The sequence below is a fragment of the Phacochoerus africanus genome, chromosome X (assembly GCF_016906955.1).
Source record: "Phacochoerus africanus isolate WHEZ1 chromosome X, ROS_Pafr_v1, whole genome shotgun sequence".
Taxonomy (NCBI): domain Eukaryota; kingdom Metazoa; phylum Chordata; class Mammalia; order Artiodactyla; family Suidae; genus Phacochoerus; species Phacochoerus africanus.
Window position 1 is genome coordinate 5,519,378 of NC_062560.1, and position 24,300 is coordinate 5,543,677.

At 45.5% G+C, this 24,300-nt stretch overlaps 1 long non-coding RNA gene across 1 annotated transcript; it reads right to left on the reverse strand.

Annotated features, from left to right (window-relative positions):
* Nucleotides 1–1,019: 1,019 nt before the first annotated feature.
* LOC125118906 (uncharacterized) lies at nucleotides 1,020–24,300 on the reverse strand. The gene is made up of 3 exons (XR_007132911.1): nucleotides 23,707–24,300; nucleotides 19,022–19,161; nucleotides 1,020–1,430 (listed from the first exon to the last, which is right to left on the reverse strand). It is a non-coding gene; the product is annotated as an uncharacterized LOC125118906 (long non-coding RNA).

Here is a 24,300-nt window from a genome sequence, read left to right on the forward strand (position 1 = left end):
TGCTGGATCCTTAACCCACTCGAGCGAGGCCAGGGATGGAACTTGCCACCTCATGGTTCCTAGCTGGATTCATTAACCACTGAGCCACGACAGAAACTCCTAATTTTTTTTTTTTTTAAACCAACAAAGTCCTCCTTCTAAGCCATGGCGATCAACCTTGACCATGTACTTGAATCTCCTTGAAGTGCTTTTTCATTCAGATACTCTTTGCAGCAACATGGATGGACCGGGAGGGTATCATGCAAAGTGAAGTCAGAGAAAGACAGATACTTATGACATCAGTTATATGTGGAATCTAAAAGAATACAACAAACAAAGTATAAGAAGAACAAAGCAGACTCAGATCTAGAGAACAAGCCAGTGGTAACCAGCGGGGGGAGGGGGAGGGGAGGGGAGTAAGAGGTACAGACTCTTAGGTACAAAATACGCCACAAAGAGATACTGTGCAACACAGAGAATATAGCCAATACTTTATAATAACGACACATGCAATAGAACGTTTCAAAGTAGGGAGTCACGATGGTAGACACCTGCAACGGACATAAACTGTGCAGCAACTAGACTTCCACACACAAAATAGGTTTTAAACGAAAAAGAATAGTGAAACCACTCACTGCTGAGTGCACGCCCTCGTGCCCACCTGTCCCACCCTGAGTACCTGACTGTGGTGGGGGCATCTCACGTGGGGCTGAGAATGTGCATTTCCAAGAGGCCCCTGGGCGGAGGTGAGGCAGCTGGGCTGGAACCACACAGTGGGCGCCAGGAGGCTCCCAGGCAGGATGGCGTCCCGGGTCGTGCATCCTACTGTCTGTCCCCTCTGGTTTCAACCGCCTGGTTTCTGCAGCATCCCCTCTGCCAGCATCAGCCTAGAGAGCTAACCGTCTCCACGTGGTCCTAGCGGGTACCCGTACGCCTGCCCCCTCAACCTTAGGCAGCATGACCGCTGTCCCACCCATGGGGAAGGCGGGCTTGGGGCTGCGGAAGAACGTCCCCTCCGCACAGGGCTTACCTACCAAAGGCCACCGGCTCAGTCCTTTCTGCCTCCGCTTCTTCTCTTAGTTCCCGCCATACTCTCAGACCAAAGGTATAAAAGTCAAAGGGTCTCCTTTTAGAATCGGGCTCCTGACAAACGCCAGCTTCCTCTCCTCTTCCCACGGCTTCCCAGCGCGCCGAGGGCTCCCAGGCGGCCCACGAGGCGCGCGGCAGGACTCAGCGACGTGGAACGCGACACGGTCAGCTCTTCCTCGTGCATCCAGGACCACGTCCCCACGGCTCTTACACTGCCTTTTGGCCCTCAGCCAGCGTCCCTCTGCCCTGGCCGGGGGCAGGAGCAGCGTTTGAAGACGGATCCAGATTCCCCGCTTTTCCGGATTGGCAGGTGGAGTTCCCCAGAGGTATTAGCGCGCCTAATGGATCCAGGTGGCCGCGGTCTGGAAATGAGCCACGAAATTAGCAATGAGGGGCGAGGAGGGGGCGGCTGTGCCCTGTGTGGGCTGCACAGGTGTCCTTTATGGAATTATAATTGGTATTTCCCCGGTGACATTTGACCTTATGACCCCTGTACATTCAAACGGACCCTCTGCGCTTAGGGTGGACTTTATAGTAAGTTGGGAAATACATTTACTCACAGAAACCCAGCAGGTGAACAGTCTCACGCTTATTAGCTCACCGACAGTTGAGAAATTTGTGTCGAGAGCAGCGGTCTCTGTCTGCAGCTACGCAGAGCAACGCCCGTCTTGCAAGGAGCATTACAGCGGGAGAAGGGACCTGTGCCTTCGTGGGAAAGCCGTTCCGTGACTCTGTGCACGAGGCGATGGCAGGGCTGGTGTGTCAGCTCCCACCCTACCTCCCGCCCCACCCAAGAGAGACACACGTTGAGGCCTCCTGGCTCTCTGCAAACGACAGGGGAGGGAACAACCAAAGAGGGAGATGTTGAAGCTGCTCCTTTTATCCCTCCAGAAACTGGACCAGGCAGTTAAAGGTCACCCAGACTCCATCTCTCACTCAGCCCAAGGTAGCACGCTGCCATTTCCTGGTGGCCCGCTGTGGGGTACCCCCCCCCAACCTGATTCATTGTCAGAGCAAAATGCCCTACTTAAGTGTTGGGAGCACATGTTTCCGTTTCCTACTTTTGATCTGTGTTGGTTGTACCCCCATTGTGTCATCAGAGCGCACTGAGCTAGGCAAGACGAATGGAAATGTTACCCAACTAGCTTGCATTCAAAAAACAAAACCAAACAAAACCAATGAGCCTAGTTTTTAAGGTTTATCATTAAGTCCTGTCTGTGTATATATATATATATATATATATATACACACACACACATACATATAATACATATATACACATATATGTTATAGATATGTTAATGATATATATGTTACTTCCAATAGGTAATATATTTACTGAAAGTAGCCTGTATCACAATTTTTTTACCCTAAACACCTTACCACAGGATTAAACCATCACAAATATGTAACCCACTTTTTTTTTTCTTTTTACAGCCACATCCAGGGCATATGGATGTTCCCTGGCTGGGGATGGAATTGGAGCTGCTACTGCTAGCCTACACCACAGCCACAGCAATGCCAGATCCTTAACCCGCTGAGCGAGGCCAGGGATCCAACCCGTGTCCTCATGGATGCTAGTTGGGTTCATTACCCCTGAACCACAGGAGGAACTCTTTAATGCAGGGTTTGAACAAATGAATAATTTAATCTCTCTGCTGGGTGGTTAATTCCAATCTTTTCCCCTCTTCCGTGGACAAATTTATCTTTATTTGGAAACAGGATGGAAATATGCATCCCGGCTGGCTGAGGGCGTTGGGGCTTAGCATGGAAAGTCCTGCATCCAGAGAGTCAGATGGGTGGGGAGCCGACTTGAAAAGACTATGCTTTCAACGTTTTTGCATTGCTTTTCCTCAATTCTTGATACTTTCTTGCCCCTACCCAACCCCCTGTGTTCCTGTTTATATGTCTCTGACTTGTTCTAGCTACAGAAGTGAAACATATGTTTCATCCACTGAATGAAAGCCCCTAGGAGTACTAGGTATCTACCTGAACTTACCACATCCTTTAGAGAAACTGTGCCAATTAGAGGAATATTTCTTCACTCATCCATTGACAGACACTTAAGTGGTTTCCATGAATTGGCTGTTGTTGTACATAGTGCTGCAATGCACACAGGGGTGCAGGTGTCTTTTTAAGATAGTAATTTTGTCTTCGTTGGATAAACACCCAGGAGTGGGATGGCTGGATCATATAGTGATTGTATTTTTAATTTCTGGAGGAACCTCCGTACTGTTCTCCGTGGTGGCTGCACCAAATTACATTCCCACCAGCAGTGCACAAAGCTTCCCATTTCTCCTCATCCTTGCCAACATTGGTTATCTTGTATCTTTTTTTTTATAAAGGTCGTTCTAACAGGTGCGAGGTGATATCTTACTCTGGTTTCAATTTGCATTTCCCTGATGATGGGTGATGTTGAACACTATTTCATGTATCTGTTGGCCATTTGTATGTCTTCTTTGGGAAAATGTCTATTCAGATTTTCCTCTGATGCTCATTTTTTTTTTGGTCTTTTTTTTTTTTTTTGCTATTTCTTTGGGCCGCTCCCACGGCATATGGAGGTTCCCAGGCTAGGGGTTGAATCGGAGCTGGAGCCACCGGCCTACGCCAGAGCCACAGCAACGCGGGATCCGAGCCGCGTCTGCAACCTACACCACAGCTCATGGCAACGCCGGATCCTTAACCCACTGAGCAAGGGCACGGACCGAACCCGCAACCTCATGGTTCCTAGTCGGATTCGTTAACCACTGCGCCACGACGGGAACTCCCCTCAGATGCTCCTTTTTAACAGATTCATTAGCTCTTCAGGCTAAGTCCAGAAAAGATGCAACACCTGCTTTGCTGGTCTACATGCCTCAGCTTGCTGGACACACACGAAAAGAAGCATCCCCAGTGACCCAAGCTTGATCCCTTAATCAAAAGAGTGCCTTCCCAAATGGAATATTTTAGTTTTTTATCCTATCTTCACTTTGCTTATTTTCCCGAGGTGAAATGCTATTCATACATCCGCAACTCAAACCTTTTTCTGATGTCGCTAAGGAAAACAGTTATAGATATCAGCAGGAGAATGCAAATATTGGCACGCCGTTGCTCTTCCACTGATTTTGACCTACAGAGACTATCAGTTGCACATAGTTCAACCCAGAAATAATTCAGTAACCTTGTCTGAAGTGGTTTGTATTGAATCAGGAAGTATCGATACATGGATTTACTCATTCTTTCCAGGAAGACGTATGAATATTCATCGTGGGCCCATAAATATGCTGTGTGGTATGCGTACAAAACAGGATGAAACACCATCTCTGCCCTACAGGAAAGATCCTGTATGGTTTGATTCTGGCATGTTCTAGAAAAGGTGTTGACATAAGGAAGGAAAAGAAGCTATGTAGACCCCTCTGCCACTGGTGTCGTAAAGTTTTTCTTTGTTTTTTAGGGCTGCACCTGCAGCATATGGAAGTTACTAGGCTCAGCATCAAAGTGGAGCTGTAGGCGCTGGTCTACACCACAGCTCCAGTAACGCAGGATCTGAGCCATATCTGCATCCTACACCACAGCTCACAGCAACACCAGATCCTTTTTTTTTTTTTTTTTTTGCTTTTTAGGGCCACATCCATGGCATATGGGGCCCTAAAAAAGCCCCATTTTTCCTTTATAAATACATTTATACATTTTTCCTTTAGTAAATGCTGCTAACAGCCAAGGAGTAAAATGGATTTTCAGGGGGAAGTGTTTGAACCCAGGCTAGGGGTCAAATCAGAACTGCAGCTGCTGGCCAACACCATAGCCACAGCAACGCCAGATCTGAGCCGCGTTTGTGACCTACATCACAGCTGACCACAATGCCAGATCCCTAACCCACTAAGCAAGGCCAGGGATCAAACCCATGTCCTCATGGATACAAGTAAGATCATTACCTCTGAGCCACAGTGGAAATCCACTAGTCAGATTCTTGACCCCCTGAGCCACAATGGGAACTCTGTGAAGGTTTGATTATGGCCTCAGAGTATTTTAAGAACCCTGGAAAATATTACACAGATTCTTTCTAATGTTCAGTTCAGGACCCCCAAATTACCACAGCATGAAGGAGTCAGGTTAGACATACGAAAGAACTTCCTAACGACAAGGCAAGCTCTTCTCCAGAAGCCCATACATTGTTTTCCAGGAGAGGGTTAATCTCCATGCGGGTTCTTTTCGAGCACAGACAGGAGACAATAACATCTCAAGGATTCTTGGCTGAGTTCTGTGCTTCTCCAGTGCATCCCGTTTTTGTTACTCCCCTGTCCCCGTGGGGAAAAATAAAGATACGGAATAGAGCACTTTTACAACTTTGATTAACTTTACGTGGAAGGACGAGATCATGCATTTGGAAGGTGAACTTGGTTTTGGGTTTGATGAGTATATTCAGGAGCGCCATAAAGAATAATGACCGTGCTACGGCAAACAGCTAAGGGCTGGCATAATGTCTCCGACGCTTCATTTTCTAGGGGGGAAAGAGGCTGAATAACGATGAGTGTCTTTTATAAGGGGATTTTGTGGCTGCCTAACTGTGTTTTGATTTTCCAGGATTAGTGCTTGGTGCCATAATTGTAATTCCTCCTGATTGCAGACGGTACCACGGTTCCCCAGCTTCTTGATTCCTCCAGAGCGCCAGCCTCTGTCTTCTTTTCGGGCTGATTTGAAGGTAATGAAGCAATCTATATTTAGGTATTTTGCAGAGTTTTTTTTTTTTTTTTTTGGTGACATGTTAAGTATACATTTTTCCTTTAGTAAATGCTGCTAACAGCCAAGGAGTAAAATGGATTTTCAGGGGGAAGTGTTTGAATCCTGACCCGGGTGTCATCCGCTGCATCTTGCCTCCACGGCCCAACTCACTTTAGATGCTGGTGAAGGATAAATGGGGAGAGGGAGTGTATTTGTCAGTGTCTGCTCAAATGCCGTCAGGGGTTTGATGGAGATAAAGTACAGTCAACCCCTTAGGAGATGCCTCCCTTTCGACTTCAGTCATTTGTCTGTAGTCATGTCTGAACACATAGAGGCCCCCTTGGAAGCAGAAGCAGCCCCACAGGTCAGCAGGCCAGATGTAGGACCCTCATATGGCGGTATAATGCGTCCCAGGGATGTGTGCTTCTATACACCGAATCTCTGGTTCTCCTCCGTGTCCCTGTTCAAGGTTCTCTCCTTTCCATGCTGACCTGATTTCTGTGTTTGGTTTGTTTATCACACTGTTGGTTTATTTACGTATTTTATATATATATATATTATATATATATATATATAAATATATATATAATATATATACCTAATATATATATTAGGTATATATAATATATACACCTAATATATATATAAATATATATATAAATAAATATACATATATATATTATATATATATATATTAGGTGTCTTGCCAAGCCACCTGAAAACCTCTGTGGAAAGAGAGATGATGAATGGATGTAAGGATGTGGATAGTTGGGTGGAGAGGACGGGAAAAGGAGTAAATAAATGGATAGATGGATGGATGGATCAGTAGGGTGGATGAAGGGACAGATGGAGAGCATGGGAGAATGGGTAAATAAATGGATGGATCAGTGGGTGGATTGATGGATGGTTGGATTTGTGGATGGATAAATGGGTAGATGGAAGAAAAGAAGGATGGGATGGGTGAATAAATGGTAGATTTGTGGATGGATGGATGGGTGGGTGGGTAGAAAGGTGGATTGGTGGTTGTATGGGTAGATAGATGGGTGGCTGGATGGATGGAGAGACGGGTGGGGCTATAGGTAAGTGGGTGGATGGGTGAGTGGGTAAATGGATGGATAAGGAGATGTGTGGATGGATGGATAGATGGACCAACGAATGGGCAGAAAAGTGGATTGGTGGATGGATCAATGGATGGATGGATAGAAGGATGAGGTGGATGGATAGATGGATAAAAGGATGGGTGGGCAAATGGATAGAAAGATGGGCAACTCAGATCTATGGAGAGATAGATGGAATGATAGTGGGTGGATAAATGTGTAGATGAATGAAGCAAAACAAACCTGAAAAAATACACATTTCTGACAGCAAATTTGGGGGGTAAATATCGTGTTCTACCACGTGACGATCTGTCTCATCCTCTTCTTCCTCTCCATCATTGTCACTGCCGTTGCTTTCGTTCCTTTCTTCCTTCCTCAGCCCTCACATGGATTCTCATCCTTCAGCTCTCTCTTTTCTCTGAGAAACACCTCCTTCTCCTGCTCTCCTCGCTCCTCCCAGAGTTTTAGGCACCCCCTTTTCTCTATGCCCCAATCATCTTGACTATAGCTTTCTTAGAGCACATACCGTACCTTCTGTCATTGTTCTGTCTCCTTTGACAAACCCTGGTGCCTCCTTGAGGCTCTCGTTTTTGCCTTGGTGTTCCCGGTGCGAGGCATGGTGCTTTGCACGTTGCAGGAACAGAAGCCAGTAGTTATTCTGTTCTTCCTGCCGACTAAGTCTGTCCCATGTACGTCACACACACTGTGTCATTTTTATCCCCGTAACAACCTTCAGCGGTAGATGTTCCTGTGACTCTCCTTTATAATTAAGAAAGTTCATGAACGTGCAGAGGGGTTTGGGAACTTGCCTAAGATCCCCAAGATGGTAAGTGGTGCAAAGGAGAGAGAAATCTAGGCAGCCTGACGGTAGGGTATGCATTCTTTAAAGATGTTATTGTCCCAAATGGGGTGAAAATTGAGTCTTGGGACGTGAAAAGAATCATACTCGGAGTTCCTGCTGTGGTCCAATGGGATTGGTGACATCTTGGAACTGGTATGCAGGTTCAATCCCGGGCCAGGCACAGTGGGTTAAGGGTCCCGAGTTGTCACAGCTGTGTCTTAAGTCATAATTGCGGTTTAGATCTGATCCCTGGCCCGGGAGCTCCATATGCTGCAGAGTGGCCAAAAAAGGAGAGGGAAGGAAATACAATAGTTAAAAACTTGTGTATTTAAAACAAAACAAAACAAACCTGTGCATTTAAAAAAAAAGAATCATACAGATTTTATGTACAGAGTTCAGAAAATATAGAAGAGAGAAGCAGTATATTTGTTAAAACTTCATCAAGGGTGGATTTGGAACAGGTGTGTGGAAAAGCACTTTAGGGTCCAATTGTGGAAAAGGGCTGAGAAGCACGGGTTTATACCACTTGCGTCCAGCGGTCATGCTGTCTTGTCTCTTGCGAGGAGATGGATAAGGTGGGTTCCCCAAGGCAAGGACCGTAACTTCAAGTGTGTGTTCCTGGACTTGAGGCGTGCCATGAGCAGACTCCAAGATAAGCCTGCCTCCTGATTTATCCTGTTTCATCCCTTCCTTTGCACGTGGACTCCCCTGGTGCCTTGATTCTAAGCAATACAGCAAAGATGGGTTGTCATTCTTGTGATCAGGTGACATCCGAGGTTGACGTCTGTCTTTCCAGCAGATCCTTTCTCTTGTGCTGGACTTTGGAGAAATAGGCAACCGTATGGAGAAGTCAAGAGAAGAGCTGTAACCAGAGGGACAGCTCCAGGTAACAGCCATCCCTAAATCCCTGGGCTCCAGGTAACAGCCATCCCTAAATCGTCAGGACTCAAAAATCCTGACGACAGTCAGGGGAGTCTGGAAGCTCATCCTTCAACAACATCCAAGTCTTTGGATGAAACCGCTGTCCTAGCTGACCCCCTGGCTACAACCTCATGATACCCAGTGGGAGCTGCACTGGGGGGCCTGACCCTGAGAGACAGACTCCGCATGTGATAAGTGGGTGCTATTTTCAGCCAGTGATCTGCTAGGAATGTGTTACACAGCAAGAGATCACGAAGACAAGGAGTTTAAGTCCTTGGCTTGGAAAGAATGTATACGTGTATATGTACCTGGGTCACCTTGCTGTACAGTAGAAAACTGACAGAACACTGTAAACCAGCTATAATGGAAAAACTAAAAATCATTATTAAAAAAATAAATAAATTCCTTGGCTTGGAACCACAAGAAAGGCAGATCTAAGACATCTCTGTAAACTGAAAGTGGGTTCTGTGAGATTATTTTCCCTTCCCATGACAACAGCTACACAGATTGGAAAGTTACATTTGCAAAAGGTTATGTTTGACTTGAGGTGTGGGGAGAACCCAGCGTTTAGTTGGGAAGTTGGGAAGCTAAGTAGTTTGAGGTTGTCTTTCACAACAGTGGCTGCGTTGCTTTGTGTGTGTTTCACATGTCACTCCGTGACAGGTGTTTTTATGTAGCGATGGCTGTGTGCTCAGCTAGCTAGGGTGCTGTTTGATTTGGGAGAGCAGCAACCCCTGAGAGATGCTAGTCAGCCACCTTCCCAGGGGTATATGTAGGTAAGGACAAATGACACACAGGCTCCCATGTGTTGGAAATAGTTTGTGACTCAAACAGAAGACAGCAGGAGCACTTCCCGAGGAGAGAGTCTCCGGGTTGATCTAAAGTGAAATGAGCTTGGGAGGGGAGGGAGGCTCTAGGTTTTATTGTGTCGGGGGCTGAGCCAGAGTGAGCATCCCTACATGCCCAAGAGTTGGGATTTTCCTGGCTTGAATTTTCCTAACACCTTCTGGGAAAGTAGCTCCTGACTTTTTTTTTTTTTTTTATTGGATTGTCCAGATTTAGGACAAAAGAGAATGCGGGGGAGGGTTGGCTTTGAAAGCTGTCAGTAATCAAACCACAAAAAAGGGAGTCACCGCTCAGTGGGTTAAGGATCTGGCTTTGCTGTTAGCCATGGTGTAGGTCACAGATGTGGCTCGAACCTGCTGTGAGATGTGGCATAGGCCGGTGGCTGCAGCTCCAATTTGGCCCCCAGCCTGGGAACTTCCATATGCTGCAGGTGTGGCCCTAAAAAGCAAAAAAAAAAAAAAGGTGTCACGTATCTTTTCCTGGAGAACTTCTACTCAACCTTCAAGACCCAGCTGAAATGTTCCTTTCTCTGATGCACCCAAGCAGAAACTTAACTCATAGGGGTTATTCTCTCCCCTGACCCCCTAAATCTTGGTAAAAGTCTTTACCTTGGTTTTTTGTTTTTTGTTGTTGTTGTTACTTTATTTATTTATTTATTTTTGCTTTTTAGGGCCACACTTGCGGGCATATGGAGGTTCCCAGGCGAGGGATCTAATCGAAGAAGCTACAGCTGCCCGCCTACACCATAGCCACAGCAACACCAGATCCAAGCTGTGTCTGTGACTCACACCACAGCTCATGGCAACGCCAGATCCTTAACCCACTGAACGAGGCCAGGGATTGAACCCGCAACCTCATGGTTCCTAGTCGGATTCATTTCCTCTGTGCCACAATGGGAACTCCATCTTGGTTTTGGTTTTTGTGTTGTTTTTTAAATAGAGTCAGACCCTTGACTACAGTGGTCACCTAGCAACAGGATACATTGAAACAGTCAGTATGATACATGGTGTAACTGATTCGCAGTGGGCGCGATGATCAAGCCTTGGTCTAGACTTCACCCCCATGCAAGGATTCATAGGATCACTGTTGAGACCCCAACACAAGCACAAGGGTAGACCTGCCAGCAGAATCCGGATGTGGAATCCTGGACGTAAATCTAAATGTCACTGTCATCCTGCTGTCCATTTTCTATTTCTGTCCTTAAAGATAAGGTCACCACAGGCCCTGACTTGCCTGTGATAGTCTTGATTTACACCTGCTTCTCCAGAGGACTGATTACCAGTGTTTCCTTTCTGAAACGTCCCAGCTTGGTTGAAAGATGGGAAGCCTTCCCTCCCAGCCTCTGTGTTCCAAGGAATCACCGCAATCCACACCAGTATTGTGACGAACCAAGAAGCAATGTGTTTCTTCCCACCACAACCAAACTTTCCGTCTAAAGCAAAGACTTTCAAAATGGGCAGAAGATCTAAACAGACATTTCCCCAAAGAAGACAGACAGATGGCCAAAAAACACACGAAAATATGCTCAACATCGCTCATTATAGAGAGATGCAAATCAAAACTACCGTGAGGTACCACCTTACACCAGTCAGAATGGCTGTCATCAAAAAGTCTACAAACTGCAAACATTAGATAAATGCTGGAGAGGGCTCGGAGAAAAGGGAACCCTCCTGCACCGTTGCTGGGAATGTAAACTAGATGCAGCCACTATGGAGAACACTGCGGAGGTTCCTCAAAAAACTAAAAACAGAACCACCATATGATCCAGCAATCCCACTCCTGGGCATCTATCCGGAGAAAAGTATAATTTGAAAATATACATGCAGCCTAATGTTCATTGCAGCACTATTTCCAACAGCCAAGACATGGAAACCACGCAAGTGTTCTTTGACAGAGGATTGGATAAAGACGTATGTATACATACACAATGGAATACTGCTCAGCCATATAAAAGAACAAAATAATGCCATTTGCAGCATCATGGATGCAACTAGAGATTGTCATACTAAGTACATCAGAAAGAGAAACACAAACACCATATAATAGCACTAATATGGGGAATCTAAAAAAAAGGATATAAATGAACTTATCTGTAGAGCAGAAACAGACTCACAGACTTTGAAAACAAATTTATAGTTACCAAAGGGAACAGGTGGGGGGAGGGATGGACTCGGGGTTTGGGACCGGCATATGCACACTGAGGTCTGTGGAATAATTGGCCAACAGGGACCTGCTTTTTAGCACCGGGAACTCTACCGAATATTCTGAGATCATCTATGTGGGAAAAGAATCTGAATGAGAATGGATGTGTTACATGTATGACTAAATCACTTTGTACAGCAGGAATGATCGCAGTATTGCAAATCAACTCTACTTCAATAAAACTTTTTTAAAAATGAAAAAAAAATACAGCAATGCAGTTCAGGGTTAATTGTGATTACGCTCAAAGGATGATTTAGCTGCTTCAAGCCTGAAGAGCTGTTTCATTGGGAAGAACACCTGGGCTCAAGATCTCAGGGGTCTTCAAACATAACAGCAAAAGCCTTTTGTCTATTTGTCACCATCAATCCAGAAAAATTGCCCGTGAGGCAGAACAGGTAGCATTATGCCCAATTTAGAGATAAGGAAGCTGAGGTTCGGAAGGGCAGGTGGAAGGGAGGTTTACCAAATTTGAGTGGCAGAGAGGCTTGAATCTGGGTGGTGGGAGTTCTACCCAAGTGGGCTTTCCAGGCTCACACTTCTCAGATCCACCTGCTCTTCTCACCAGTGTGTCTGACCTGCCTTGACAGGAAAAAGTGGGGTACCACACCCTGGAGGCAGGACTCCTGTGCCACACTTTGGTTGAGAAATACCATGTGGAAAACTCTGAAGGTTAATTGTGAGGAGTCCTAATAACCAACCCCGAAAATATGCAGCCATGACTTCCCTCTTCCCTGACCCACCAAAGACACTCAAGGAAGAAGAACACATACTTTTGTATTTGTTTGACTGTCCTCATTCTGTTGCCCTACATAGTTGCTGTGGGATGTCACTATTATTTCCCGGATCTCCACAAGCGCAGCGAGGTCTGATGATAGGTGCGGCAGGCTTTGAACGTGCCTTTCAAATCTCAAGGCTCGACTACTAAAAAGGTTGCAACCAATGAGCGATCAAAAATGATGACTGCTCCAGCCAGGCTAAGATCAGACATTTCTCTTAAACCAGTTGTGTGGCTTTGCATGGAAAGGGCAGGATGAAGGGAGATTTTTTTTTTTTAAAAAAAAAAAAGCAGAAACTGGAGGGGTTGCTTGTAACACGTAGACTTCCTTTGGTTTACAGGGGATTTCTGAAAAGTTCTGTCTCTTGGCTACACCTTAAAAAGGATATGGCCCCTGTGCATCCTGGATCCCTGGGTGAAAACAAAATCACCTAAGATTTTGCCAGACAGATAAAATCCATCCATTGTATTTCGCTGTCATTACTGTGACCTCCTGATTCTGGAGCAGCATGTGGCCGCCCAACTGGGGGAGAGGCGCAGGTTTTTGGTAGCCATGAATGACTCAGGGCTGCTGTGTTGCTAGACCCGATAGCCGTAGCTTCTTTTACCCTGACATCCTCTGGTGTGCACATGTATAAAGAACGCTTTCTGCCAAACAGACTCGCAGTTTCCCCCGGGATGTAAACTTGCAGGAGGACGCAGTAGGCAGCAGAAAGGAGAAAAGGAGCTTAGGACGTTTATCTGAGGCTAATTGCGTGATTTACACAAGGGCTGGCCAGCTGCAAAAGTCAGTGGACCAGCGTGGATAGCATTTGCTGAACTTTAATCTTTACTTAGAGAAACCCCAGGATGCCCCGGGAACTTCGCCTCTGTAAAGACCGGAACATATGGTCCATTTGCAGGGACATATGTTTGAATTCTGAGCCCTCAAGCAAAACTTTCACAGATTCCTCTCTTGTTCCAGTCTCAATTTCCAGCACAGAAATGTAGAGTGGAAAGCTGTTCCCCTTTTCTCCCCTGGCTCCTCATGGTAGGATCTGCATGATGTCATCAAGACCTTTCTCTCTGATGATCTGTTCCCAACAGAATGAAAAAGGAAAGCCAGTCAGTCACAGGGCTGCACTTCTCCTGCAAGAGGGCATTTAAAAAAAAAAATATGTCACGTAAATGAACAACTTTCTTGCCTTTGGCCCTAGAAGATCAACCATCTGTTCTATAAGGTCACAGGTGGCAGAGTTGACGTGCTCCAGGCAGAAGTGTGAGTGGACACAGGCTTTGGCAAGAAAGTGACTCAACTCTTGATGGCCAACTGGAGCATCTGGCCCCCGGCTGGCTTCTTGCGTCTTCTGTCAAAGCAGAATCAGGAATGAACATACCATTTCCTGCTAGAGATAGAAGCATCCCTTCGGCTCTACATTAGTGAGAGGTCATGTTTGGTCTCTCCCTGGACTCCAAGCCCACCAGGGTCAGAGGCCTCCCAGGAGTCACCAAGGTAGCACAGAGAAGACAGGTTTCTTGAGCTTGCAGGCTGTCAGTAGTGTCTGTAAACCAGGAGGTCAACTTGGACAGAGAGCAAACACCCCACACAGCCCAAGGCATTCCCACACTCTGTGGCATATTCTGCAGAGCTGGCTCGGCCCTAATCTGAGGATGTCCTCCCCAACGGAACCAATGATATCGTTACATCACAGTAGCCATCGTACTCTTGCTTTCTCATTTGAAACTGAAAATACCTAGATGGGCTCTACCATGTGTGTTGGACACTAAAGAAAGTATAGCCAACAGGGAATGAAAATTGCAGACGGGTTGTATATAAAATAAGGAGCCTCACCAAAGGAAAACCAGAAGATTGTAGGGGAACATGTAGAAAGGGAGCCTTACCAAGACCACAGACATGGGCTTCCAGGAGGTCTTGCACCAGCCCTGACACACACACACACACACACACACACACACACACACACACACGAACCTCTGCACCTGTTTTCATGCAATTTTGTGAATTAAAGTAACATTGACAAGAGTGTTTACACTTGAAAGTAAATGTGTCTACCAGGCACAGCTACCAGGAAGACAGCTGTAAAGTGTTGTTTTGTTTTTCACTGGAGTGAAGGGAGCAGACGGTATGAGAGAGTAACAGGGCAGGGGGACAGGCAGGCAGAGAATACGACAGAGAGATCTGGGGGCCAGAAGGAAGCATGGGAGTCAGCACTGCTAACCACCAACTGTGCGTTGCTATTCCAGATGGGACCAGGACTTGCCTTCTGCATGTCTGCAGGCTTGCCTTCTTCTAACCCTAACTCCTAATTCCTTCCTGGGGGTTAGGAAAGAAGGATGAGGGGGGCGGTGGCAGCACTGCTCACTGCTGACTGTGCCTCACTATTCTGCCTGGGATTGGACTTGGCTTCTGCGTGTGTGCAAGCTTGCCTTCTTCTAACCCCACCCTTAATCCCTAACCCTAACCCTGAGGTTTTCAAGGAAGGACGGGAGCAGCACAGCTAACCACAGACTGCACCTCGCCATTCTGCCTGGGACTTGGACTTCACTTCTGCATGTCTGCAAGCTCGCCTTCTGCAGAAATCTACAGCTGGGATCGTGCCCAAGCCCTTCTGTCTTGAATCAGAGCTTCTTTCCATTGAATCAGAGCTTCCACTTTGTAACCCAGTAAACAGAGTTTTATTAAGACAGCTGCCTAATGTCAACTGCTGATCTGCATGGGAATGCAACTGCAAAGCCATCCGTCAACAAAATGAATGTACACCAGGAGCACGCACACAGCCGCACACAGGGAAATTTTAAAAAAAGACAACAGCAGGTCACAGAGAATGACCAAGGGATCGGAAATAATTTTCTAGCTAGACCTGGAAATATTTACATAAGGACTGGAGCCTGGTAAATGGGTCCTGTTCTTTCAGAGACCTGTGCGTTTATTAGGGAAAGAAAGCAAACAGAGGTGGTAATGCAAGACAGCCCCGCAGTGGTTCTTAAGCGGTGGCGTCTGCACCATTTCGAGCTTGTCCTTGTCACGGTCATGGCCGGGAAGCCCTGCTTTCGAGAGCGAGGTTCCTCAATGCTATCACCATTCCCTAAGTGCCACACCTGATTCTGAAATGCTCTCTTTTGGCAACTTCCTTGCTTTACCCCTGTGGTGCCAGTCCCAGCAACAGCTGCCCACGCCTCCTACAAATCCCTTGATAAAACTCACATATTCTGCTCAGCCTAGCAGTGCCGTTAGCACTGCTCTTGCCTGCTTGCCTTCTGTTTCCCCCAACTATCAGGCAGTGCATAGGGAGGTGTTTGCTGCTGGCCTTGAAGTTGCTGCCTTGGGTAAATGACTCGCCAGCTACACGAGGTGACACATCGTGATCATGGCGGGCTGCCCACCCGTGTGGCGTGAAAGGGGAAAGGGGTGATTCTCTCCAAGCAACACGACACGGGCAGATGGCAAGGGTATCAGATGCAAGGGCGTGTGGAGAAAAAGGTTTCTTTCCTTCTCTCTCCAAGTGCATTTAGACAGAACTGTTTCTGATGGTCCCTGGATGATCCAGATGGATGAGGGGGCCAAGCTGTACCTCCGAATGGTGCAGCGCTGGAGAGGCTGTGAGTGAGTGTAAGCAAAAGCAGTTTCGATGCCTCCATCCCAATCGTCTCTGCCTCCATGGTCTCAGGAGGCTGAGGGAGGGGGAGAGGGGAAGACGATTGAGGGGCCATCCTAGGACCAGATCCACAGATTTCAGGTTGGTTTCGGTTTTGTTTTTCCCTAGAAAGAGTTTGTGATTTGCATGTAAAAGAGTGAAGGAGGATGTGCCCTTCCAGGAGACCTGACTCTAAAGGGGGGGGGGGATATTTGCAATTTAAGAATGATAAGAGGAAGCTTATGATGGGTTATCATGCTAAGTGAAGTGAGGCAGAGGGAGAAAAACAAGCATCCTAGGATATCACTTCTATGTGGAAGCTTTAAAAAAAAAAAAGGATACAAATGAACTTATTGGCAGAAGAGAAACAGACCCACAGACTTTGAAAACAAACACATGGTGACCAAAGGGAACAGGTGTTGGGCGGCGGGGGCGGGGGTGGGGGTGGGATGGACTGGGGGTCTGGGACTGGCACATGCACACTGAGGTCTATGGAAGAACTGGCCAATGGGGACCTGCTCTCTAGCACAGGGAGCTCTACGTACTATTCTATAATAACCCTCATGGGAAAAGAATCTGAAAGAGAATGGATGTGTGTGTGTGTTACTGAATCACTGTGTTGCACAACAGAAATTATCACGACATTGTACATCAACTCTACTTCGATCAAACTTTTAAAGATGGAGAAAATCAAACATTCTCCCCTTGCTGTATTTCCCTGTAGTTCCCCAATGCAGGGAGCAGCCTCTACATGACAGATAGGAACTAATGCAACAGTGTATCGAGCAACGATTCAATACATTCCTTGTGACCTGGTGGGTGGTTAGCAAATTGCTTTCACAGTTGGGCTACAGTGGCAATTCGTTGCACATACCAGTCCAGTCTCCGCCTTGGAGGAGAGGGGCTTAGGGTTAGAAGGGTCCTTTCCAAGTCTACTCACTTGTGCGGATCACGAGGGAGGACAACTTTGTTTCTAAGGCTCGTAGGGACCAGGAGCTTCAGGTAAGCGTCAGAAGTAGGGAAGTGGTAATGATACATGGGGAAGTGAGAGGACGCAGGACAGCTCCTCTCTGTAGGGGCAGAGGTCTGGTGGGAGGCAGTGGTAGGCTTAAGAGAAAGCCCTGTCCTTCCTTCGTAGTTGGAGAAAGGCAAACGCCTGCATAAGAATGATATTCTCAATCACGTGTGTCACTGGAGTCCCATCATAGTCTCGATTTGCTTGTTTTGGCCGTGCCCCAGGCAGGAGGAAGTTCCCGGGCCAGGCATCAAACCCAAGCCACAGCAGTGACCTGAGTCACAGAAGAGACAGTGCCAGGTCCTTCACCCACGGAGCCACCAGGAAACTCCTCTGTCACAGTGTTACAGGCGTGAAGTATTGTAACTCCTTTTTTAAACATAAGGAAATCAAGCCTCAGAAGATATGTGTCTTCCTCCAGGACACGCACTGGCCTGTGTTTTTGTTTGTAAGTTTAGGTCCGAAGAGAAGTGCGTTATTTCCTCCAGATGGTTGAGATTTGCTGGTTTCAAATGCTGACCCTGTTTCTTCCTAATAGCACTTGGACTTAATACCGTAACTGATAAAGGACTATCCAGAGCTAATTTGGAACATACAGTTATTTCACAGCCATGGAACTGCGGCTCTGTCTTGCCCCTGTCACAACAGCGGTGTAAGACCTACCTCCATCTCCCAAAGCCTCACTGGCTATGTCTACTGCAGTGGCTCTTTCAGAGGTAGCCTTTCACTATCTTTTACAAAATCATTTCTAATCTGTTTTCCCCACTGTAGTGGAAACTATAAATGCTCACTATTGATCTTCTTATTGACAAATGGCCTTATGCATGTGGCTTTAGAAGCCTGAATACATCAGACAGAAGAATGCACAGAATTTAAATGATCGCAGACAGAGGAGAGCGGATTGGATTTTTAGTCTATTGAAAAAATAAACTTACAAGTCAACGATATGCCGATAAAATTTTAAAAAAATCAAAGAAACTTATGTGCATGGACTGTTTTTCCACGTCTTTCCTCCCATGTGGTCTCTAAGCCACGGTGAAATTTGGGGTTAGTTCTAAGATGTGTCAGGGAAGGAATAAAGAGAATGACGTTACATGGGGGCTTTTGCGAACAACTATTTCAATGACACATAATTTGATTATATCTGTATTATGTTCAGATATAATCGGCACATAAATATTTGGAAGGTGGCCTCGCAGAGTCCCGAGTGAGGCCATTTAGTGATAAATGTCGCCGTCAGGACTGTGCAGAGGGAAATAATTGCATTACTCGCTGTGAATAGGCATTAAAGACTTGCCTTTCCTGTTTTTGTTTTGTTTTTGTTTTCTTCCTTGAGTGTTCAGACTAAGGGCCAAGTTAGTGAGTTTCAGCGACTCTTTTCAAAATAGGTTGACCAGAGTTCCCATTGTGGCTCAGCAGGTTTAGAACCCAACATAGTGTCCGTGAGGATGTGGGTTGAATCCCTGGCCTCGCGCAGTGGGTTAAGGATCCGGTGTTGCTGTGGCTGTGACTGGGACATAGGTTGCAGATGTAGCTCCGATTCGACCCCTGGCCTAGGAACGTCCATGTGCCACAGGCACAGCTAGAAAAAGAAAAACAACTGTGTACCAAACTATAAAAAACACCTCTGTCATTGAAACCAGCCTAGCGAAAACAGTGTGTGTGTCTACACTGTCCTTGATCTCGCTCACATGTGGGTTGAAAATCACTGAGCCCAGCAAGCCTCACCCACTTTGAGGGGGTCGGGCTTGAGGTGAAAACGTCACATGTAAAATCGTTTCTGGAAAACCACGTCGTACCATTTTAATACTGGCTGCAAAAGAAGAGACGATTCCAGTGGGGAGGGGGGAAGCGGTGGGGGGGAGAGAAAGAGATGGAAGAAAATGAAGCTCATAGAAATCTCAACAGAATTGTCTTTACCTTTGGCTTGAGATGAACAGGAGTTTTGGTTTCATTCAAACTCAATCCTCCGGTCCAGGATGTGGGTGGCTTGAACACGTGGCATCACAAAGTTTATAAACTTTTGGTGGACATGACGAAGAACAGGGCGCACGTCATACCTGCTCAAGGAAATGAAAGATGGCAACGTGAACAGGGCCACGCCACCACCCTCCAGGTCAAAAAACCAGGCATTACCTGCATCGGAGAAGCATCTTCCAGTGCCCTCCCCATAATTTACACTCCCCATGCCCAAAATAACGGTTTCCTCAATTCTAATCCCATAGATTCAACCTGCCTCTTTGGAAACAAGACTGTAATTCAAAAAGATACCTGCACCCCTAGGTTCACTGCAGCACTATCCACAATAGCCAAGACATGGAAACACCCTAAGTGTCCATTGACAGAGGAATGGATGAAGAAGCTGTGGTACATATATACAATGGAATAGTATTCAGCCATAAAAAAGAATGAAATCATGCCATTTGCAGCAACATGGATGGACCTAGACATGATTATCCTGAGTGAAGTACATCTGACAGAGAAAGACACACACCATATGATATCACTTATATGTAGAATCTAAAATATGGCAAAATGAACCTCTCTGCAAAACAGAGACAGACTCACACACATAGAGAACAGACTTGTGGTTACCAAGGGGGAAGGGGGAGGGAGTGGGATGGATGGAGCGTTTGGGGTTCGTAGATGCAAACTATGACATTTAGGATGGATAAGCAGTGAGGTCCCACTGGACAGCACAGGGAACTCTATCCAATCTCGTGAGATAGACCATCATGGAAGATAAAAATTTTAAAGACTGTATATAAAAATATAATAAAGGCTAGATGAAATAGAGAAAAAAGAAACTGTAAAAATGGACTCACAGTATTTATTACTCTGCCTAGTTTCTCTCACTTAATATTATAGGATTTATCTATGTTGTTTCATAGAGTGGTTCATTCACTTTTTTTTCTTTTCAGGGCTGCACGCACGGCATATGGAAGTTCTCAGACCAGGGTTCAAATCGGAGCTGCATCTGCCAGCCTATACCACAGCCACAGCCATGCCAGATCTGAGTTGCGTCTGCAACCTTCACCACGGTTTATGGCAACGCCAGATCCTTAAACCACTGAACAAGGCCAGGGATTGAACCTGCACCCTCATGGATACTCGTTAGATTCGTTTCCGCTGAGCCACGACAGGAGCTCCTCATTCACTTTTTAGTTCTATGTACTATTCTTTTGTATGAATACACTTCAATATATTTATTCCTTCAATTGTTGACAAACATTTTGGTTCCTTCTTGTTCTTGACTTTAGTGAATAGTGATGCTGTGAACATCCTTGGACAAATCTTTGGGCACAGGTATGTACACGTTTATGTCAAGAATGGAACCAGGTGTATCTATGATCACCTTTCACAGGTACCACCAAAGCATTTCCCAAAAGGCTGTACTAATTTATACCCTCCCACCTGAAGCAGTGTAAAAGAGTTCTTCTTGCTCTGTATCTCTGCAAGCACTTTCTAAGTTTTTTTTTTTTTGTCTTTTGTCTTTTTTTTTTGTTGTTGTTGTTATTGTTGTTGTTGTTGTTGCTATTTCTTGGGCCGCTCCCGCGGCATATGGAGGTTCCCAGGCTAGGGGTTGAATCGGAGCTGTAGCCACCAGCCTACGCCACAGCCACAGCAACGTGGGATCCGAGCCACATCTGCAACCTACACCACAGCTCACGGCAACTCCGGATCCTTAACCCACTGAGCAAGGGCAGGGACCGAACCCGCAACCTCATGGTTCCTAGTCGGATTCATTAACCACTGCGCCACGACGGGAACTCCGCAAGCACTTTCTGATGTCAGTCTGTCTATGGTCACTGTTTCAGTGCTTGGGTAGAGGTCTCTTATTGTGGCTTTAATATACATTTTCCTGGTGCCAAATGAGGTTGTGTATCATTTTCGTGGCTACATCAGGCATTTGGATGCCTCAAGTGTGAGCTGCTCGTTCAAACTTTGGCCCACTGTTCAACTGGGTTGTCAGTCTTTTACTCATTGATTTGTGGGAGCACTTTATATATTCAGGCTATAAAAAGTTGCAATTTTAAAATGGTGTAATTATCATCTCCTAATCTGTGGCTTGACTGTTTCTCTTTTAAAAATGTCCCAATGGTTGGGAACAACACACCTTGTTAACATATCAGTCTTTTCCTTTACCAGGAGTGTTTTTGTGCCCAGTTAAAAATATCTTGGAAAATCATGATGTTTCTGATGGCTCTCTGATCTCTTCAATCTCTTTGTTTGTTTGTTCTCTTTGTTGTTAGCCGGATGGATTGTCTGAGACAACTATGGAGATGCTGCTAGAAGTACAATTTCAGTCAAGCATTAGTATTTTGATGAAACTACAAAGCTTCCTCAACTCTTTATTTATTTTATCAACTGAATCTTCTTTTTCCTTTGTATTTAGTTAAAGTAACAGAACTTAATTCCTTTCTTTTAAGGCTCTGCCTGCTAATAAAATTAAAATACACTTTACAAAGGGAACCAGTGTCCGTCCTTTGTAATTTAGTACAACCAGCTTATGGGAATTCATCTCATTTTTCATGATATTAGGGATATACATTTAATGAAGCAAAAAAATTACCATGTAAATTTACCCGACTTTCTTAAGGTAGAAAAAAGTTATCAAAAGCAGTTGGAGAAAATGAAAAATCGTTTTAGCTTACTTCGATAATGGGCAGATTGTGAATTCTTGCCACAGACTGCTAGGTTGAAAGAATGAAATCACTCCTATAGCAGCCTGAATAATATGAGTAAAAACTATTAGAATAATGAATACCAGCAACAATCCAGTAAGTACTATTCTTTGTTAATATTGGCAGGTGGGTTCACACATTGACCTCAAAACTCCCTGGTCATTGCTTTGTAACTTTGTAACAAATCGCTGACAAGGTCGCCACATATTGTTCACACAAATAAGACAGGAGTTGTGAAGAATGGCCTTATGTACTTTAAAATGGTTGCATTTATTTTAAACTGAAACCATGTCATCTTCACAAGCTTCTATCATGCTTATAGAATATGGATCGTGATTCCAAGTATTTTTACAAATAATAGTCCATTTTGGCATCTCTTACGCCACATTTTCCATAGCCTGATTATTTTCTTTCTTTTTTTTAAAGAATCAAGTGTACTAAGCCATCCTTTTTAAATTTAATTGAAAAATTGAGGTAAATCAATTTTTAACTGATGTACAATCTTTTGTTTTCGTTTTTTAAGGCTGCACCTGGAGCATATGGAAGTTCCCAGGCTGTGGGTTGAATTGGAGCTGCAGCTGCAGACCTACACCGCAGCCACACCTATGCAGGATCCGAGCCACCTCTGAGACTTATGCTGCTGCTTGCAGCCATGCTGGATCCTTAACCCACCGAGCAAGGCCAGGGATCAAACCTGCATCCTCATGGACACTATGTCAGGTTCTTAATCCGCTGAGCCACAATGGGAACTCTGATTTACAATGTTTTGTTAGTTTCTGGTGTAGAGCAAAGTGATCAAGATATATACATATATACATAAGATATATACATATATACATATCCATATATATTCCTTTTCATATTCTTTTCCATTATGGTTTATTATAGGATATGCAATATAGTTCCCTATGCTACACAGCAGGTCCTTTTTTCATACCCTGATTGTTTTCATATGTCTTTTATTGAAATGCAACATGGCTCTTTAAAGAACAGATGAGGAGAAGGATTATATCCTTTATTTTAAAAGAAGGAATCAACCAGGGCAAAGAAAATATAAATCATCAGTTCAAAGTTGCAGCTACTTTTCAGTGCCAGTCCTTGGCCCCATTCATGAAAGCATTAAGTCTTCCAAAATGTGTGTTTTTCTTAAATTGGGCTGCCAAAAACCTTAGATTTTTGAGACAGATAAAAACTGACCGACTTCTGCTCTGGCCAATAATAGAATCTGTCGCAAGGCGACATACTTGATTTGTGGTGACTCTTAGACAAAACAGATGTAGAGATGGGATCAAAATGTCTCTTCCTTCATCTGTATTCAAACCTACCCTTTATAAGAGTTTAATAAGTTTCATTGGTGTTACATCTATAGATGTGCTAAACCATACAGCAGTGATGCACGCCTCCATTTAAGGCTTCCTTTGCACCTGGAAACTTATTCGTTAACATAGGGTGAAAAGGAACTTTATTCTCAAAAGGGGGGGGCGGATTTCCTGTCATGGCTCAGCGGTAAGGAACCCGACTAGTGTCCATGACAACGTGGGTTTGATCCCTGGCCTCTCTCAGTGGGTTAAGGATCTGGCATTGCCGTGAGCAGCAGTGTGGGGTCGCAGATGTGGCTCAGAATCTGGCGTGGCTGTGGCTGTGGTGTAGGCTGGCAGCTGCTGCTCTGATTCCACCCCTAGCCTGGGAACCTCCATATGCCATAGGCGCAAGCACTAAAAAAGGGGCAGAGGGGTGGTACTGGCAAATGAGGAAAAGCAGAGTTGATAGAGGTGAATTCCAGTGACAGAGTGGGTTTCGAATACACAGAAAATAGTGACGTGAGAGAAAGGTAGGGTGTAGCTTATCAACTGCATCCTACTCTAGAGAAATTCCTTTGGTATTACTATGTTTAGTTTTTAAAGCATCTTACCGACTTACATTTCAAAGGGTTTCGGTGCATCACTCTTATTCAAAGTAAGTTCGAGACTGCTGGCAGACAGAAGCAGTTGGCCACCCATTCAGCTGGCATTTGCTCCTTTTATCTGGAGGAGAGATTGAAAATACTTGGAATCTGGGATGTCCTGCCCTGGTGGGTGCTGAAGCCATCCGTCCTTTCTAAAGCCTTCTCTCTAGACACTCTGGTTCTTCCAGTATATTTCTTTTCACTTCGGGAGTTCGTAACCCAAGGGACAGGAAATAGAGAAAGACGCATGCACGTTTGGGGAAGGAATCAGGAAGGAAAGTCACAGGCAGACGTAAAGAAAGGCTTTGCTCCTTGTGAAAGGTTCATGGGAACGGGGCAAAGTCCAGCCTCTTGGAGGGAACGTGCCCCTGTGGGCAGGAGGGAGCTGGACCCCGGCAGAGTCAGCTGCAGGAATGGACACGGCTGGTGTGTGCAGAGCTGGCTGCGGGCTCTCACAGGAGACAAGGCAGACGGTGATCACCAGGGAACTACACCACCCCGGGGTCACGCAGGGGCAGTGAATAGCACCGCTTTTCCCCAGTTGGGGAGATGAACAAAGACCCCCAACA